Here is a 7820-nt window from a genome sequence, read left to right as displayed (position 1 = left end):
GCCAGTCTGTGGTTTCCATGGAAATCTGTCGGCCACTACCAGGTTTCCAGGGAAACCTTTATGATGGAATCCTGTATGTCTGGAGTGCAGTTATACCAAGCAGACAATAGGCACGTTTACATAATGGACATTTTTTTTTTGTCATTCCGATTAAACTATTCTGATTGATTCCGATTACTGTCTGTTTACATGGGATACATTCTATTCCGATCAGGTGCTCTGAAGCGCTTTAGAATCTTCGATCGGAATAGCCGTTGTTGCCTACTTTTCTTTGAGAAGATACAGCAGTCAATCCGAATGACTTGGGTGTTCATTCGGAATAGGAGCGGACTACACCACCTCTTTCATTACAATTAAAATTCTGATCGGATCAGGAATTTTCATTCCGATTGACAGTTTTTATTCGATTGAGCCGCTAGAGGTGTCTATGTAAATGTGGCTGCTGTGTGTGATTGGGACCCGATTTAGCCCTCAATCAGTCGCATCCGAGAAACGTTTGAATCGGGCCAAATTCCGGTCTTATATTGTCGCGTAGTTTGAGCTGGCTCAGGATGCCTGATTAGAAATTGTAACAATTAATATTGCTGCTCTGGTCCCATCCGATTGGATTTCTGGATTCTCAGATATTTTTGCTGGCTGTCTTGCAAATTGAGCTTTCGAATGCACAGTGTGCGCACACAGCAGTGGCATCCAATTGAAACGCGTAGTGGGAGTTGCCATGTCATGTGACTGACGCACTGACTAACATACAGTGCCTGCCCACCTTTGGACTGATTGTGACACTGATTGTTTATTCTAGCCCATCTAGATGGATGTAAAGCCACTTGTTGCCTATGGAAACCAGCTGACCTGTACATGGTATCTATGGAAACCATCTAGGCTGCACATGACAGTCTTTTTGGGTGTAAGCTGGTGTTCATGGTGGTCATTTCTTTTTAACAATGTTGTCTGTAGAAACCATTATGTGCCCACTTCAGCTCTTCAGCTGTTTCAATTTTCTTTTTTTTTTGTGACAAGGACTAGACTGTGTGTGAGTTTGTGTGTGCGGTGTGTGTCAACATATGAGGCATTCACTGCATAGTATGCGGTCCTTGTGCTTCTTTTGGTCAGTGTTCATTTGGTCCAAAAAGCATCAGTTCTGCACAAGGAGGTGCATGAACAGAGAGCTGTGTGTTGTTCAGTCAGGGCATCATCATGGCAGGCTGTGTGTGATTTCAGAGGCTCAAAGAGCTCATCAGTCCCTGTGCAGGAGACGGGATTGCACTGATTGCAAGAAGAGAAGCTAATATGACATTTCAGACACCAAATCAGCCTTTCCTCTTTAACTGTGTGTGTATGTATGTGTGTGTGTGTGTGTTCATATGTGTGTGTGTGTGTGCGTGTGTACTTGGGGAGCCTCCATCTCATCTCTGTGTAGGAGTTTTTGTTTCCTAGCCTGCTATCTGTAGGACTATGACTCTTCAGCTGGTGATGCACGACGAGAATGTCAACCATCAGCGCTTTGCGCTGGCCTCCTCTCTGTCGTTGGAATGGGTGATCTGCAATAGAATACCTCATCATTTGATACTCAGTGGTTCATTTATCAGGAGCTGGAAAACAGATTTTTTTTTGTTGTTTTTTTTTTTTTTGTTTGTTTGTTTGTTCTTCCTGGACTTCCTGGAGAAGGGGAAATTGGATGCAAGGCAAAATGTCTTCTTAAAACATTTATATATTTTTAAAATTCTGTCCTCTTTTTTGACTCGTTTTACCTCTGCTGGACTGCAGTGTTTTTCAGGACAGCAGATTATGTGTGTGTGTGTGTGTGTGTGTGTGTGTGTGTGTGTGTGTGTGTGTGAGAGAGAGAGCGGTGCATGTTTGGCTATGTTTACAGGGTGAATGATCAGTGACCAGTAGAGCTATGAACTGTCTGGAAAGACGTTAAGATGGTGGGCAGGTTAAGAGCAAGTTGTTGTCTTTTTGTCTCAAGTAGCCAGGTGGACTTTACCCTATCTCTCTGGAGACAACTATTGTGAAATGTGGATTACCGGTAGGTGGCAATGTCAGGTGTCATCTTCTAAAGAATGTTTGGATTCATCAACTAGAATGTGGAAATTTAGAATTGAATCGTTGATGAATGCATCCGTTTACTAGAATGTTCACATCTCCCCTGGTGAAGCATTCATGGCATTTCTGTCCCCTACAGCAAGTCGACCTAAACGTTACCTGAAGGCAGCACTCAGAGCAGACTGAAAGCCTTTGGCTAAAGGTGAAGGATCAATAAAATGGCTAGTGGGCTTGTCCCCAGGCTGTGAGATCTCCTCCCACTAGTGCCAAAGGAATGTGTGACTTCATAGGAGCACATGAGGATATAGTTGTGGCTGAAATTTTTGGTACCCTTCCACAAAAAAAAGAAAAACCCTGGGGGCGCTGTGTGTGTACCATGTACGGGTCGGAGTGCCCACGGGGACCAAGGTTTGAATCCGACCTGCGGTTAATTCCTGTTCCCCACCCCCATCTCTCTCTCACTCACTTCCTGTCACTCTTTGTTGTCCTGTCCAAATAAAGGCAAAAAAAGCCCAAAGCCCTCATTTTTCCTTTGAAATCATTTGAAAGTTGCACAGGTAAACACATAATATTTTAAGTAATTTGAAAATGGCATTGACAAAATGATTGTACCCTTCACCTAATAGTTTGTAATAATAGTAGTAATCCTTTACAGGCAGTCTCTTCCAACAACTTTTGTTGTTTTTGTAGCTCAAAATGAGACTTCCGCATCAGTCAACAAATAGTTTTGACCATTCTTATTTAAAAAGATTTGCTCCAGACAAAATTATGGCATTTAAAAAAATTGCTCCAGACATCAAGTTTGAAGGGTGCCTTCTGCAGACTGCATGTTTCAGCTCTTTCCAGAGATGTTCGATGGGATTTGGCCTTGGAAGTTTTCTTTGGCTCTGTGTCTACCACGTTCTTGCCCTATCCTTCGGTTCGCTTTCCTCATGCAGCCACATCCATTGATATTGGTTACAGTCTCACGCGCCTTAAACTACCTAATATGTACACCTGCACAACAATGTCAACTCTATCCTTTCATTTCTCAGGTCTGTGTTAATTTGTGCACCTAAGGATGCTAAACTGCGGAGTGACTTCCTTTCTCCATCTACAATGAATAGGCTGAAAGGCTTAGATGGAGAAAGGAAGTCAACCTCACGCAGTTACATCACTTAGCCAATTCACCCTTTAGCGTGCCAACAAATCTTCCAACCACAGCACTGAGAAAGAAAGGATAGAGTTGAATTGCATCGCTTTCAGTTAAGTACGAAATTCTTTCAATAATCTGTGAGGGTACCAAATTCAGCCATGACTGTATACAACTGACGTTTTACTGTGTAACCTATACGTTATTCTAGCAGGGACATTTTCAGGGTCAAGGCTCTCTGATTGCTGGGAGAGTCTGATATGCCAGTGGTGGTTCTAGCGGACCTGAGGTTCTGTGTGGAACCATCACATTCTGCAGAACCCTGGGCTGGCTGTAAAAATGGACCAGAGAATGGAAAGAGCTTTCTAAATCATCTCTTCCATTTATAAGTGGAACAACTAAACAGCCATTAGAAAGAAAAAAAAGTGAATGAATAAAAAAGAAAATTTGAATTAAAGTAGGACAATGGATGAGTGACAAAGGAATGGATGAATGAATGAATGAATGGACGAATAAGAGAAAAACAGAATGGATAAAGAAGGAAAATTAGTGAATGGTTTTTCCCCCATCCATTGCAGCCTCAGGCACACTGTCTGGAATAGGAACGATATCAGGAACAACTTGGTTGTGCGCCAGTGGGTGTAACGCTTGGGAGTTTCATAGCAGAGAGATACTGACATGGCAGCCTCATTCATCCTGCGTGTGACGTAAACGTTTGTGTGTGTGTGTGTGTCAGCGTGCATGCATGTGTGTGTGTGTGTGCATGCATAAGTGTCTTTGTGTGTGTGTGTGTATGTGTGCATGCCACCCCTCTGGTTATGGTGTTGTGCAGTAAGTCACCTGACCCAGTGATGTCACGACTATGCTCTCGATCTGTGGTCTTTCCAGCAGCAGACAGTGCTGTGCTTTTGGGAATGTCTCGGGAACTCTCAGGAATGTTTTTGGGTCGTGCGGGATCACCCGCCGTGATCCACGCGTGCCCCCTCCTCGGACAGTGTCTGTTGCCAGGATACTGAGCGCCAACTCAGTCTTATTGTATTTCTGCAATTTGTTAGCAACTTTCACACAGGAACACCTCAGTGTCTGAATCTGGCCTGTGTGTGGGTGTGTGTGTGTGTATGTGAGTGAGTCTATCGGTGTGTGTGTGTGTGTGTGTGTGTGTGTGTATCTGTCCGTCTGTGTTTAGGCTCTACCTAGCAGTTACAGTTTAAGCTCAGTGTGTTACACACGGATGAGATCAGTGTTGTGCCGGCATGGATGTAACAGTGAAGTTGTTTTTTTTTTTTTTTGTTTAATTTTATTTGAAAAAGAGAGAGGTTTGTGCATAGCGGAGCAACAGAGCTTGCCTCCCTGTGCTGCAGTGTCTATGGTAGTCTTTCACCTCTCTCTCTCTCTCTCTCTCATACTGAATGTGACAGGTCCTTACCTCAGCTTCACACCTCAGTAACAGGTCTCTATATATCTCACTTTTTATATCCAGGTACTTTTTTTTTTCCTTTGGAATAATATTTGTACAGTGTCTTTGTGACAATGACTTTGTAACAAAAAACAAATGGAGGGTAAAATGTTGACACAAAAAGGAAAAAAAATAATGTTATTATGGTGAATGATTCATATTCTTGTGGAAAGATGTCACTGAGGAGATAAGAAGATGGCTGCCGTTTGGAGAGCTTACCTAGTGTGTACAGTCTGCTCATGTTAGTGTAGTGTCAGGAGTCAGTTTGCCATGATTTCAGAGAAGACGTTGAGTGATAAATGTGTCGTCATTGCAATACTGTTTCTTTCAACACAATTTACACACACACACACCACACACACACACACACACACACACACCACACACACACCTCAGCAGCCTGTGCGAACTTCCTTGATGTAAATAACCGTCTTAATAAAGAGATGAGGATGATGATGATGATGAGCATGTGGACATGAGTGTTATTGATTATAGACGTGTGAGCACGCAGCACCTGTGTGTGCATTTCCACAGAATGACATGCCTCAGATGTAACACTGCACACCCTCCAAGAGCTCAGGGGGTGTGGGGAAGCTCTGTTGAAAATGGCCACACATTGCCATGTTTGTAAGGAGACTGTGTGCTGTGTGTGTGTGTGTGTGACTGACTGTGTGTGTGTGCGTGTGTATGAGTGTGCTTGACTTTATGTGTGTGTGGTTCAGTGTAACTGAACAAGGGGTATAAGAGGACCTTCAAAGTTTCAGGAAACTGCACAGGGATGTGTCGGCAGCACAGCCGGGAGGAGAGTCTTTGGATAAAACTATGGTCATCGCTTCATTGATTCCCAGGTAATACACCTAATGGTCATCGCTTCATTGATTCCCAGGGAATACACCTAATGATAAACCAGTTGGATGGGGTAAATCTGGTCATGATAGATTTGATATACAAACCATTCTTAGCTCCAGTCAAGGCCTCATTATTTTCTTCAGTGTACATGTAACAGCTGTGCTGCTACAACCTTGTTACTCTTTGATACAGTGGAATAAACCTATTAAGTGTACCAGTTAATTACTTACATGTACATATGACATGTATGTTGTGTCTTTGATGTCTTGGAAGGCACTAACTTTTACAAAAGACCAGAAAACATTGTTAAGGCATTTGTGGAGAAGGATGGTTTGTGTGTTTTCTTCCTACATCTCACGGTAAGCTATATCGTTGCTCTGATTGGTTAGGTCTATCCAATTGAGTGCAGAGGCATTCCCCCCCTGTATCGGTTAAAACGCGCCCCATAATTACGTCCCAATGGAGCATTATCAGACTCATATTCTGACTAGAATTGAGTATGACTATGTCAGGCTAGGAAGCCAGTGCAGGGACTTAATAATTGGAGTAATGTGGTCAGTTCTTTTAGTTTTTTGTGAGAACCCTAGCTGCTGCATTTTGTATCACCTGAAGCTGTTTGATAGTCTTTTTAAGAAGGCCTGTGAACAGTCCATTGCAGTAATCAACCATGCTGGAGATAAATGCATGAATGAGTTTTTCTAAATCATCTTTTGACATTAGCCTTCTAAGGGGACAGTGGGTTGAAACAGCATGCCACTGTAAATGTTAAAACAACATGCCACAGTCATGATGCTTAAGGCTATCTATTAGGCTAGTTCACTAACAAAGCAGTTGCTAAAATGCATATAAAAACAAAAATAAATTAAAAATAACGCTAAAAACGTTTCATACACACGCATAGGGACCCACTTCAGCAATAAAATACAATTTAATCCATTAACATTTAAGCATTGTAACATTTAAACAGCTTAGAATAATGTTTAGTCTAACTACAGTGGAGTACAGTGGAAATACAGAGGAGAAATAATATCTGTCAATACTAGTGCTAGAGGATAGGAGTACCTACATACTGTATTTACTGTAAGCACTAGTAGAAGTATGGAGGAGTAGAAGTGGTAGAAGAAGAGAGAGAAGAGAAGAGAGGGAAGTGGAGTAGGAGGAGGGAAGGAGAAAGTGCGGTAAGTGCATAAGATGATGCAAACATTGACTTTAAAACTGTGTACAGCTTTTTTCCCCTTCCCGTTAAAGGGCCAACCAGGAAATAAAAAAGGAGAAAGAGCGGGGGTGGGGTAGGGTCTTCTGAAATACCTTTATCCGGCCCTGGGTAGCAGGGTGATCGCTCTGCTCCTAAACCAAAAACATAGTGAGGGTACGCAGTACATTCCTAGGCCTACCAAAGGAGGGCGCTCCTTCATCAGTTTTGTTCCATGCCTCTCTAGATCACGTTAGGTCACATTGTATCGGATGCTGCACGGTTAGTATGTTGTAAGCTATAGCCTATGGACAGGGCAACCGATATAAGACAACAATACATGCTAGTAAGGGCACGCCAAAATTATGTAACTTATATTCGTGTTGGACTATAAAAACATATTTCTCAGGTTTTAAGCTTTTATGAGCTAGTTTATAACATGATGAGCTATATGAACCTTCTGCCACAATCCGATTAAAAAAACTATTATTGTTAATCTCATTAGGCTTTAGTGTGATTTTTATTTGTTAAGTCTAATGCCATACATTCCAATTACTGGGCACATTTACTGGGTACAGACATGCGGATATTGTTTGTCTTGGGGAATGTTATTCAATTCCTGTGTCATCAAGCATCATTGTTTATATCGCAAATAATAAAAATCCTATTGTAGCCCCAGAATCATTGCAATATCCAAACTACACATACACCAGGGGTATATCGTTCTGTCCATGCACCTCACACAGCCCTTGTCTTTTGTTCCAGAGTGGAGCTCGTGAGGAAGGGGGAGACGGTGCGTGAAGCGAGGGAGGAGAGGAGGCGAGGAAGACCGTGGACAGTAGTGGTATACGCGACAACGTAAAGGGTGTGTGCATGAAGCATCGGCGCTGATAGAGGGAACGATATAACGGAGGCGAGGGAGGGAGAGAAAGAGAGAGAAAGAGAGAGAGAGAGAGAGAGAGAGAGAGAGCAGAGCGAGATGCTGACAGATTCCTGATAGATGTGCAAAATGGCGCAAGCATGTTCGACCCCTGCGAGCCAGCAATTGTAGCTCGAAACATGAGGAGCTAACGCAAGCAAGACTTCATTGTTTTTTCCCCACTTGCTTTGCTTTTTTAATTTCCTGGGCAAAAAAGTATCCGATCATT

The sequence above is a fragment of the Alosa pseudoharengus genome, unplaced genomic scaffold, assembly GCF_046254945.1.
Source record: "Alosa pseudoharengus isolate Yale_2024_CS ecotype anadromous, Long Island Sound unplaced genomic scaffold, YU_APseudo_1.1 YU_APseudo_1.1_scf_19, whole genome shotgun sequence".
NCBI classification, from domain to species: Eukaryota; Metazoa; Chordata; class Actinopteri; order Clupeiformes; family Clupeidae; genus Alosa; species Alosa pseudoharengus.
Note: the sequence above shows the minus strand (reverse complement) of the source record.